Source organism: Motacilla alba, chromosome 20, assembly GCF_015832195.1.
Source record: "Motacilla alba alba isolate MOTALB_02 chromosome 20, Motacilla_alba_V1.0_pri, whole genome shotgun sequence".
Taxonomy (NCBI): Eukaryota; Metazoa; Chordata; class Aves; order Passeriformes; family Motacillidae; genus Motacilla; species Motacilla alba.
The window spans coordinates 1060395-1072735 of record NC_052035.1 but is presented as its reverse complement, the minus strand read 5'-3'; the positions used below and the strand labels follow the sequence as shown (position 1 = coordinate 1072735).

At 56.3% G+C, this 12341-nt stretch overlaps 1 protein-coding gene across 7 annotated transcripts in view; it reads left to right on the top strand.

Annotated features, from left to right (window-relative positions):
• Positions 1-12341, top strand: part of DLGAP4 (DLG associated protein 4) — a 266306-nt gene that overhangs the window by 219520 nt on the left and 34445 nt on the right. The gene's annotated exons all lie outside the window — the stretch shown is intronic.

The window sequence follows — 12341 nt, the reverse complement described above, 5'->3', positions numbered from 1 at the left end:
GGCTGTCACTGCCTGGGGGCTGTCGAGCATGCGAGGCGCTGGGCCCGGGTACCTGCATCTCCAGCCATGGCTGACCATGACTTCTGGGGCATGTTGGGGCTTACTGTGTGCCCGCGGGGGATGGACAGCAGCTGGATGTGGGTGCTGGAATGGCAGACGGGCTCTAGGTGCTGTGTCAGAGGAGGTGTGACCAGCAGGTCAAGGGAGAAGATTCCCCCTGCTCTACTCTGCTCTCATGAGACCCCTTCTGCAGAGCTGACTCCAGCTCTGGGGCCATCAACACAAGAAAGATGTGGAGCTGCTGGAGCAACTCCAGAGGATACCATGGAGATGATGCTTCAAGGGCTGGAGCCCCTCTGCTCTGGAGATAGGCTGAGAAAGGTGGGAATGTTCAGCCTGGAAAAGAGAAGGCTCCAGGAAGATCTTAGAGGTTAGTGAGGTGCATGCAGAGGTTGCCCAGAGCAGCTGTGGCTGCCCCATCCCTGGAAGTGTCCAAGGCTGGACAAGGCTGATCCAAGGTTGGACAGAGCTTGGATCAACCTAGTCTTGTGGAAGGTGTTCCTGCCCAGGACAGAGGTGGGACTGGATGAGCTTTAGGTCCTTTCAATCCAAACCATTCTGTGATTCTGTGATGACACATAGAGAGAACCCAGCATCCCTGGCTGTGTGGTACAAACAGGTCTTGCACTGAGCTTCAAGGTACCAGCAAGCCTTCCTAAGCCACAGAGCCCAGCATCTCTGTGCTGAGCCATGGCAGCATTTCCATGATGCTCCAAGTCACTTGATCTGCATCACTTTGCATCATTTTCTCCAAGGCAAACTGTGCCCTTCCCGGCTCTGGCCAGCCCCAGTGCTCCAGATGGGGCTCAGATGTAGCACAAGGTGAGGAGCTGACAGGTCCCATCCTGGGGATAATTTTGGGAACTAGTTAGCAAAGGTGATACCTTGGTGCTCCTGAACATGGTGGTGCCTGTTCATGGTGCAAGGCAGATGGCAGAGCAGGCAAGAGGAGTGCAGAACCTTCCCTGGGCTGTCTGTGGAGGCAGCACGTCCCATCCCCGTGGGGCCAGGGTCAGGCCCAGCAGGACGGGGCCTCTCAGCACCAGCTCTGGCACCAAGGGGTGCTCAGAGCAGCCTCAGCTCATCTGCTGTGGGCAAAGCTGCCACAGCACTGGGATGGGATGGGATGGGATGGGATGGGATGGGATGGGATGGGATGGGATGGGATGGGATGGGATGGGATGGGATGGGATGGGCTGTCAGTGGGAGACAGCACATCCCAGCTCTGGGTAGAGTGGGAAATGGGGAGGAGGCACTGCAACTTTCCTGCCTGGCTGCAGGCCTTCCTCCCCAGGGATATGGCCATGGAACATCTCCCTTCAGTGGTCTGAGCTGCAGAGCCATCCCAAGTCAAGGTCTGCAGGATGAGGCAGGAACTGGAGGACATCCCTGGGAGGGATGGTCTGTTTGCTCAGCCCTGTCCCTCCTTCCTGCCACCCTCTCTGCTCTGTTCTGTCCCACTCCTCCCTGGCTGCCCCTGTCCCACAACCCTCTCCTTGCTGGCTCAGTGCTACTTAGCTCAGTGCTGCCATAGGTCCAGGCTGATTCCGGGCAGCAGCAGCAGGCACAGCACAGAGGGGGCTTCCAAAATGCTGGGTGCCACCTCTCTGTGACATGACCCAGCACAGTTCTGCTGGTTCCCAGAGCATCCCCCAGCCCTTCACGTTGGCTGCTGGGCCTTGGGGAGAGAAAGGGTTTTGGTGGAGGATTGAGGAGCAGAGAGGAGCATCTGTGGTTGTGCATGCACAGGATGTGGGAGGCAGGAGACACATCTGGACAGCACTCACACCTCCAATCAGCCATCTGGGCTCAGTTTCCCTGCAAATCATGGAATTATTTTGATTGGAAAAGCCCTTTAGGATCATTGAGTCCAACTGTTAACCTAGCACTGCCAAGGCCACCACAAACCAATGTCCCCAAGTACCCATCCACAAGTTTTTTTAACACCTCCCAGAGATGGTGACTCCCCCACTGCTCTGGGCAGCCTGTGCCAGTGCCTGAGCACCCTTTCCATGAAGAGCTTTCCCTAATATCCAATATAAACCTCCCCTGATGCATCTTGAGGCCATTTCCTCTCATCCTGCCACTTGTTACTTGGGAAAAGAGCCTGATCCCCATCTGGCTGCACCTTCCTCTCAGGGAGTTGTAGAGAGTGAGGTTCCCCCTGAGCCTCCTTTACTGCAGGCTGAGCCCCTCAGCTTCCTCAGCTGCTCCTGGGGCTCCAGCCCCTTCCCCAGCTCCGTTTCCTTCCCTGGATGCGCTCCAGCTCCTCAATGTCTGTCTTGTCACAGGGGCCCAAATGGACACAGCACTTGAGGTGCCTCACCAGTGCCCAGCACAGGTGACAGTCACTGCCCTGGTCCTGCTGCCACCCCATGGCTGGTACAGGCCAGGTGCCATTGGCCCCTTGCCCACCTGGGCACACCTGGCTCATGTTCAGCTGCTGTCAACCCAGGGCCTTTTCTGTGCATCCCTGAGGTTCTAAGTGGCTGGTGGTGTAGGAGAGGGGCCTCCCGAGCTGCAGGCTTGGTAACATCAGCCTGGACACACGGGGAGGGTGGGTGCACTGTCACCTGCAGGTGTAATGGTCACTTGTGGCCTCTGTTCCACACAGGGCTGTGGGATGACACCATTAAGAGCCCTGACCCAGACACATCCCAGGGACACTTTCCTTCATCCAGCATCTGGGCACCAGCCCAGAGCAATGGGGACCACCATGCTTTTGTCTGTGCAGGGACACATGCTGAAGAGGCACCAGCAGCAGCCTTTCTGGGGTGGGGCCAACACAGGCTTCTTGTTCCTTGAGGGCCATGTGGGGGTTGGATGCTGAAGCAGAGGGATTTGGGCACCATCTGAGGGCAGGAGGAGGGGCAGCAAGCTCCGTGCATGCGGGGTCTGTGGGGAGCACGGGGTGGGGGAGAGCCCTGACAGCTGTCACACCCCTGCCACGCCTGTTCCTCCCACTAATGCCTGTGTCACCGGCACATTACAAGGCAATTAGCTCCCGTTTGACAGCCAGCGAGACAGATTATGAGCTGCCCTTGATCAGCCTTAAACAAAGCTTTGTGCCTTGCACAGCCTGAGACTCAAAAGCCCCAGTGGAACCTATTCCTCTAATTGCCAGGCGTGCATTGACAGCCTCACCCGCTCCCAGCACCACAAAGGGCTCCCCAGCCCCAGCTCCTGCTTATTAGAGGCAGCTCTGGGAATTACTTGTTTAATAGACTGCTTGCAATGCAGAGCAGAGTATTTGATGTCCAGGGGAAACAGGAAGGCAGAGGTGAGCAAGCAAATACAGCAGGGAAAGCTCACACCAAGCCAGTTCTACTCGAGCTCTTCCCAGTCCTCCTTGTGCCATCTGGTAACACCACCCTTGCTCAGAGCATCCTGCCCTGGGATTCAGCAGCCTGTTCCCAAAAAGCTGAGGTGTCCAGCTCCTTATCCTCTGTCCAGATCTCTTGCAGGGAGGCCAGGGCTTCATGCACTTTGTGCCCTCCATATACCAGAACTTTTCCAAGTCCAGCCTGGGCAGGAGAGCACTACCTGGGAGAGATACTCCCAAAGGTTGGGACAGAACAACTGCCCTCTGTCTCCCACCTGCTTCCTATCATCTTTGTATTGCTTTTGTTTCCCTGTTTATGACTAAATTAGAGAGCTGGCTTCAGGGCCCATGGCTGTGCTGGGGGAAGGCACACAGCCCCCTGGCATTGATGCTCTTGCAGGGGCTGCAGAGCTGTGCTTCGGAGGAAGGACAAAGTGCCTTCACCCTCCAAGGGCTGGATCATTGTGGGACGAGTTTCCACGGCTTCTGGGAAAATCGTGTATCTTCCTCCTCCTTCTCCTCCTTTGTGTGCCATGATCCCGGGCTCTGTGTAGGCAGACAATTTCTGTTGCACTCCTCTTGGCTGTCATGGCCTTCTCTCCTGTGTGGGGAAGCAGCAGTGATGGGAAGGCACAGGGAGCGTGACCAGGCCAGGAGCCATCACTCAGCCGGGGCTGAAGCACCACTGTAGCCCCTCACTAATCCCATCGGCCTGAGCTGACCCCACGGCCTTTGGGAAGGACTGCTATCATTCCCTTCAGATTTTCTCCTTCTTTTTGACCTAGATTTCACGTTCCAGAAATAGCTTTCTCTGACATACAAGCAGGAAAGGGATTAGAGGGAGAGCGTGTATGTGTGTGTGTGCCAGGGAAAGATTTCTGTTGCATGCTCCGTCAGTGTTTGCAGAGGAAAAAGGGCATGTACACACGTTCTGTGATGTATTCATGTGTCTGTGGGACAAAAAGAAATTCATGACAGCTGTTTCTGTCCAGATTTGCCAATTCATTTTTCACCTCTGATCTTTCCCTTGTTATTATGGAAACTCCACCACCACCCTGTGCCCAGCCAGCGCCCCCTTCCCCCACCTTGGAGGCCGTGCCATGGCCACAGCCCTGCTCTCGGCTCCACCCCCAAACCCAAACCATCCCTGTCTTTCTGTGCCCGGTGCTCTTTGCTGCCAAGTTTCAGCACTCCCAGGGGCAGCACCCGGGCTGTGAGCTCGCTGCCTGCTGCAGGCACGTGGCTGGCACGCAGAACCAGCTGCAATGGGTTTGAGCCCACAGAAATGCCCAGGTCCCCGGGAAGGGGGGAGCTGCTGCCACACTGTGGGATGCTGTGCTGGCACAGACGCAGGAGGTGAGCACGGCTCCAAGGTCCTGGCCCAGCCTGCTTTCTCCCAGCAGGGACCATCTACAAAGGAGTAGAAACAAAGGCAACTGCCAGCATTTCCCTTTGCTGACATGGTCAGAAAGACAAGTCCTTCTTGTTGCTTGCTTTTATCAGCTTTGATAGCAGGAAGGGGAGTTGGTGCTCCAACAAGTTGTCCTCGTGGGAGAGGAGAAGCCAAAGCACCAAGGGGTGCCTCAGCTCACTCAGAGCCTCTGGGGGGGCAGCACCGTGAGTGTGCTGTGCTCTGCCCATGAGGAGAGCTGGCTGGAGTGCAGTGTGCCAGGTACACAGATTCCTGAGGTCTCTCCTCAGGCCAAGGGGCCTGGTGGCATCCCCACGTGCTGGCCATCCTTGTGACCCAGGTGAGCACGGAGCTGCCCTAACACCAGACAGTCACAGGGGCCCCTTTGTGTCCCCTCTGTTGGTGATGCTCAGCCCCTCTGCGGCTCCCCATGGCCACAGGGCTTGTGCCATCGCTGGAGAAGTCCCCACAGCAGCCAAGCACAGCCTTGGCTGAGCCAGACATAGATGTGCTAGGAGAGCAGGGCTGGGTGGGGTCGAGTGAGGCTCTGCAAATAGCCTGGAGCATTTTCAGGATGTCAGACAGTGCAGGGAAATTAGGGTTTCTTTGTGTATGTCTTAGTTTTGGTTGCTTTTCTTCTCCTTCACGCTTTCCCATTATCTTCTCCATCTACTGAGCCATGACCGGGCTATTTCTGAGGGTTCAGGAAGAGACTGGCAGTTCAGAGTTACCTGGGAGACCCTGAACTGAAAACATGTTTCCTTTTTTCCTCGGTAGGCAGCGGAGTGGGGAGGCCCTAGGCTGAGGGTCCCAAGGCTCAGGGCTGACTCTGACCAAATTCAGCTTCAGCCCCATTGTGCTGCTGCTTCAAAGAGCAGAAGCAGCAAATCCGCAGCGATTCTGTTGCTGAACGCCGAGGGCGGCGGCGGCTCGGTCCTTCCAGTGGAGCCGGCAGCACTTGAGCTCAGCGCGCTGTTTCCCACGGCGCTTTGATCGCTTCCTGCTGCAGACCAGCCCTTCTCCTAGCGCTGGGAGCCCAGCGAGCCATCAATAAATCTCAGCACCGAGGAGTGATGGTAGCAGCGAGGGGCCGGGGCAGCACAGGTTTTGCCGGCAGGAGCCACGCGGCAGCAGCGGGGCTCGGATGGCCACGGCCCTGCCCAGGGCCCAGCACCACCAGTGCCCGCACCACGCTGGGCTGGCGGGCACTCGCCGCCCATCTCGGTCAGACGCCACACAGAGCGACTCCGGCCTCGCAGACCTGTTCCCAGCCCCGGGCCAGGGGAGCCTGGTGCTCCTCAGCTCCGTGTGTCAGCGCAGGATGTGAGGGATAGAGCTGGATGCTCCCGCAGCGTGGCTGTGCCCGAGGCGCAAACCCGGGAGGCTCTGCCCAGCAGGTTCTTCCCGCAACCCGCACGCTGTGCCAGCCCTACTCCCCTCCACACCTCTATCCTCCATCAGCCCTGCTCTGGCAGTCCCAGGGGAGGCTCAAAGCACAGCCCCAACACTCCGCCCGCACCCGCTGAGCCTCTGCTCCCTCTCCCCAGGCCCAGTGGGGCAGAAGTCCACCAAATCTGGGACCAGGGGAAAACACCCACAAAGGAAACCTCCTCGTCCCACTCGTTCATTTTCCATGTATTTCCCTCTGCACCGGAGGGTTCCTCTCGGCGATGCTTCAGGAGGTGCCCTGCACCCGCCGCCCACGGGGGTCCCACCGAGCCCGCTTCGCGGCTGGAGCAGCTGGAGCGGGGAAAACGGGAGGGCTCTTTCAGCCAAGCCCGCGTTTGCGCGTGGGTGGGACCGCGGCCGCGGTGGGGAAGATGTCACCGCGGCTGCCGCGACAAGGAGACAAAGCTCCCGTGCGGGGTGGGAGAGGCGCCCGCTTTGTTCACCAGCGCTCGGCTCCCCCCGCGGCAGCGGCGCTGAGGCAGCGGCCACCGCCGCCCGTATCCCGTCTCGGTAGTGCCGGGGGTCCCGGGGGTCCCGCCGCGTGTCCGGCGGGGCGGGAGGACCCGCGCAGCCGTGGGAGCGCGGCGGGGCGGGCTCGGGGCGGTGCCGGTGCCCGGGCGCGGGGCGGGCCCGGGGCGGGGCGGCCGTTTAATGCGCGGCCCCGCCCGGGCGCGCGGCTGGAGCGGCGGGCGGGCGCGGTGAGTGCGGCGGCGGCTCCGCGCGTCTCCTCCCTTCTCCAGCGGCGGCCCCACGAGCAGCCGGAGCGGCTCCGGACCGCGAGCGGCCCCGCCGGCGGCTCGTCTTCCTCTTCTTCCCCTCCGCGGGACCCAGGCCGGGCCGAGCGCCCTCGCCCCGCGCCCCCCCCGTCTCTCCGGTCCCCTCCGCCCCTCTTTGTGTCTCCCATGGCTTTGTGTCTGGAGCTCCTCAGGCAATGTGAGTGACCGCGCGAGCGGGGGGCCGAGCCGGGCCCTGCATGGCTGCGGGCGGGGGTGCCGCCCCCTCCCTCCTTCCTTCCCTCGCTGCTGCCGCTGCTCCGCCGCTTGCCGGGCCCGCCGCCCCTTCCGCTTCCCACGCGCGTCCCGGGCCTCCGTGGGAGCGCCGGGGCCGCCCCGCTCGGCTCCGGGCTGGGCTGAGCTCTGGGGGCCGCTCCATCCTCTTCCTCCTCCCCCGCATGCCGCCTGCGCCGCGGGGAGCCGGGCTGGGCGGGGGTGAGCGCTGCCCGCTGCCAGCCCCGCTGGATCCGTCCCCGGGGGCCGCGCGGGGTCAGGCCGGTGCCCGGCCCGGTGCTTCAGCCCCGTACGGAGTCTCTGGGTGCCGCAGGGAGGGAAGCGGCGCTTCACGAGATGGGTTCCCCGCCGGGGGACACGGGCCCTTTCTTTGGAGAGGCGTTCGGATTCTTCCTCCCCTGGAGAAGAAAAGGAAATTGTCTGGGCGAGGCACGGAGCTGAAGGCTGACATTTCGCAGCGCAGCGAGCTGGCACCTCCCGCCCAGAGCTGGCTCTGAAAAGTCTCTTTTTTTAGCCTGCGAGAACAGGTCCTGGCTGCAGGTATCTGGTGTGGCAGCCCAGGCTCGCCCTGTGCAGGAGTTGAGGCTGAGCCCCTCGGGATTTAACCGCAGGTGCAACCCGGCTTTAGTGTGCCTTGCAGGTCGGTGAGGATGTTGTGGTTGGTTGTGAGTAGTCAGTAAATGTAGCTCTTAATTTCTACTCCAGCCTTGACTGAGCAGCTCAAAAAGGAGGATTGTTTGCAGGATGCTGTTGGTAGGGCTAATGTTACTTATTCTGCAAAGACCTTGACCCCAGGGTGTGCAGGAAATGTCTTTGCGATGCGAATGGAATTAGGACCTCTGAATCCTAGGCTGTAGCTTGTCACTTGGGAGAGGAAAAGAAGAAAAGGGAAGAAAAAAAAAAACAACCCCACAGCATGTGTCATTGAATCCTAAAATAAATTCCAATCTTGTGGGATGATAACAAGCCAGATTGCCAAGTCGTGTAAGTTGGCAGACTTGATTCCAGAGGGTCCAAATTACTTTGCTGGTAATTGCTCTTCCAACAGGCATTTGGTGCTATGAAGTTACATGTTCTTGAAGGCATGGAGAAAACTGTAACTATTGATCAAATTCAGTCTCTTTGGCTTTCAGATAAGTATTGATGTGTGTCTGCGCCCAGATACTTGGAGGAGGGTTATCTGCAGAATTTGTCTGTTGTTGGCAGGTGTGGAAAACCTAAAAACTCATCTTTAAGGTGCAAACGCTGAACTGCCACATGCTAATTTTGCATCTAGTTTGCTACTTCGTCCCACTTCTGTCCTGGCAGTGTAACTTTGGGGTGCAGCTGAGGGCCCCAGGATCTGAGGAAGTGCTGGAGTGTAACTGCTGTGCACTGTGCCAGCCTGGAAAGGACAAGGAGACCCTGGGTAGCAAAGGTGATAAGGGAAGAAGTTTCTGTGAAGTGTGGGTTGTCTGTCTGTACAGTCCAGTGGGATCTGGCAAAGCAGTGTGCTGGGAGCCCCACAGGTCCCTGTGTGGAGATGTAGCCAGTGTCCCAGCACACGTCAGCTTGTTTTGCTCACGGCTCTGTGTGTCAGTGGTTGGATGCTTGATCTGTGTGTGCAGTTTGGGTTTGTGGACACTTCTGACTGCTCAGCTCAAGGTTATTCTGCTGCTCCAGCCTGATGCACGGGAGACCTGCTGCTCTGTGAATGCGTTCCTGGCAGTGTGTGCTGCCAGAGCAAGAGAACTTTGAAAGCTTTTCATGGGTAACTAATGACAGCTGGGCATTTACAAACAGCTGTGTGTCAGTTCTTGTCTCCTGTATGGATTTTCTTGTTGTTTGAGCTAAGACTGGGATGGTCTGGAGTGGATTGTGTGGAAGTCACCGTGACACTTTAATTTTTCTCAGAACCCTTTTCGTGCACACCTGCAGAGCCACAGTACAGCAGGGCCTGGTTGTGCCTCTTCAGCTGATACTCTTGCTCTGTGCAACCTGCACAACAGCCTCAAATATTTTTAATGGATTGAGGAGGCATAATTGGATTCAGAGCAGTGCAAGTTACAGGGACATATGTGAGTTGGAAGGATTAAGGCTGTGCAGGCGGGTGGCCTTGTTCAAGAAAAATCCCCGGTAATTTCTGCAGTGAAAAGTTGTCAGTCTGTTTTCTATCAGAGCAGATTTAAAAGGAAGGGGAGCAGTGCTAAGTATGATTGCTGTTTGCTGTGAAAGGCGATTAGAGTTCAGGCATTGGATAAAGTTCTGTGAGGGCTGGAGCTGGGAATGGTGAATTTGGGTCTTTCCAGAAGCGCTCATAGAAAAATGAGTTTCTTTCCCTTCTCTCCTGGTCTCCCACCTGGAGAGAAGTGGGGTGCAGAATGACACCAGCGTTTAACATAAGCTGCCTTTAAACAGGCAAAAGTTAAAACTATTTGCAGATGGGCAAATTTAGGAGAGGAGAAATTATTCAGAAATTCTGTCCACTTCAATTTGTCTTGCAGAATTAATTAATTGCTGTCCTTTTGGTGCAGATTGGTGCATTAAGTACCAACCTTCTATCCCCTGGAGAAGCAAGAGGAAACAACTTCTGCTCTGCTAGGGTCTGGCTGGTAGAATGCAAAAGGCACCATTGCAAAAGTATTTGTGATTTTCACTGAAAGCAGCGAGGTAAGTGCTCAGATCCATCTGCCCACATGAGTCTGCTCTCTAATTAAATGGGCAGCATTAGGTAGGCCAGTCCCAATGTTTACATAGCTCAATGTGGCTGCTGGTCTGCTGTCACAGAAGGTGACAAGCATTGCTGGGGGAGTTAATGGTCCCCCAGGATTGGAGAATGCTCCATTTTTGTAGAGGACAGGGCTGTGGGTTATGCACTGCCAGGCCTCTTCCCAAAGTCCTGTACATCTTTTGGCAAGACAGCTGAGTTCTGACTGTCTCCTCCTTCCTTCTTCCTTAGTCTTGCAGTGTGAATTGCCAGTAATGGCAGAGGGGTACATGCACCTGCTGGGACACAGGCAGGGTGCTTGATGCCTGCACAGGTGCTTCAACATCACGTGAGCAGACAGTGCATGCAGAACTGGGTTATTCCCCCTGCTGTGCAGGGTCTAGGGGATCGAAGGTTCTCAGTTTCTCTGGGAACACCAAGAATGTGAAACCAGTCTCTAAGGGGACACTCACTCGAGCCAGGCTGTAGCTTGGTGCATCACACAGCAATACTTGAAAAGGAATGTGCATAAGTTTTATACCTTAGCACTAGTATTTACATCAAGGATGTGTTGACAGTCAGTCTTGTGTATCCCATTTAGTGCTCTTCATTAAGACATCCAGGTTTCACTGCAGTGAAAATCTTTTCACTGCAGTGGAATCATTTCTGAACCTAGCTCCAAGAGATCAAAGCTTAAGCTGCTGTTTTCGCTCTCCGGTTTGAAGTTTGACCAAGAAACTTGAGTGGTGAATGTTTCAAAGGTAAATTCTTACCTGTGGTGCTGGTCTGTCAGAGCTGGAATTAAAGTAGAGATCAGAAGTTGCTTATGCCTTTCTGCTGATGCACTGTCATAGTGCAAGGTGATGTTTGATGAAAGCTGAAAGCTATTTAAGAGTTCATAAAAGGGAATTTTTATTACAAGTTCTTTTCATAAGATTAGTCAAACTTCTAAGTATTATTTGTCTTGTTTTGTTTCTATTCTGGGAGTGGTTAAGATCTACCTGAACAGGGCCCAGCCAGGCATCTGCTGTGTGCAGGAGGGATCTCCAAGCCTAAACTTCATACCCAGAGTGGGCATATCTAGAGCTGCATTGAATTAGAAGTTAAAGTGTGAATGCTGCATCCCTCTTAGGCCATACACATAAGCCAGCTACCTGAATCTGAAGCCAGAGAAGGCTGCTGTGGAATTGTCCCTGAAGGAGTGCCTGGACCCTGCTGCAGGCCCTTGTTAGGAGCTGTGTCCGTGCCTGGCTGCCAGCCTGGTCAGTGCTGCTCCGTGGAGAACAACGTTTGCATGACAGGTCATGGGCCATGCCCGGGCTCTCAGGTCACTGGAGTGGCTGCTTTGTTGGGAGCCCTCCTTTCCCTTGTTTGAACCCTGAGGCTTTTCAGTCCCTCAGCATGCCCCGAATGTGGGGTTACAACATATCTGTGCAGGAACTCTTCCAGGCTTTGGTGCGCTCTGTTGAGCAGCTGCCAGGGCTGCCAGTCCAAGCTGCCACTCCAGCAGCAGGCCCAGACTGGGAATTCTGGCCTCTTAGCACTGCTGCTCTGAGCACAGCAAGCTCCCTGGCAGTGCAGGACTGCTGTAATGCCCAGCCTTGTACTGCCTGGGCTGGTGCTTTCCTGGGGAGAAGGTGGCTTTGGGGAGATGGATACTGGTGGAATAGAGCTAGAAAACTTCTCCCAGTGCCTGAAACAATGTTTAGTCTGATCCCTTGGGTGTTGTGCTTGCACCTCCTGAGCTCATGGTTCTGGACGAAGCAGCTACTTTATTTCCAAAGTATTGGGTTTCAGTGATCCTTGATCCTTAGGTTTGCAGCGAGCCACCTGGACGCTGGGAAGCAGAGCTCTGCTCACCAGCAGCCTGTTGCCTTGGCCACGATGCTGCTCCTGTTGGCCTTTGTTCTTGGCACAGGTTCAGTGTCAGCATTGCTGTCACCCTGCAATCTCCTCACTGCTGCACGACCAGCAGTGTGGTGCCACACGTTAACTTTTATCACTGCTCCTTTGAGGGCCCTGCTGGAGATGAGTGTTGTAGAGCACCCAGGTGCTGAGGGGATGCTGCCAGAGCAGCCCTCCAGGCCCTGCTCCCTCCCAGAAGCTGTTCTCACACGAGAACCAGGCTGGCTGGGGGAATCAGGGCTTTGGGGAGGGCAGCCAAAAGGCCTGATGGAGCTGTGGCTGCTGTTGCTGTGCCCGGGTGGCTCCTGCTGTGACTACTGCTCGCTGTCACAGCCATGTGAAGGTTTGCTGAATGCAGAGCTCTGACAATCACACGTTCCCTCTGACACACCGGGACCCTGGGTGCACCCCAGCCAGAAGGGATCCGTGCGTTTTGGGTGTTCATCTGTGGGATGCTTTAATTTTTCTTTGTAGTGCATCAGAACTGATGAAATGTGCAGG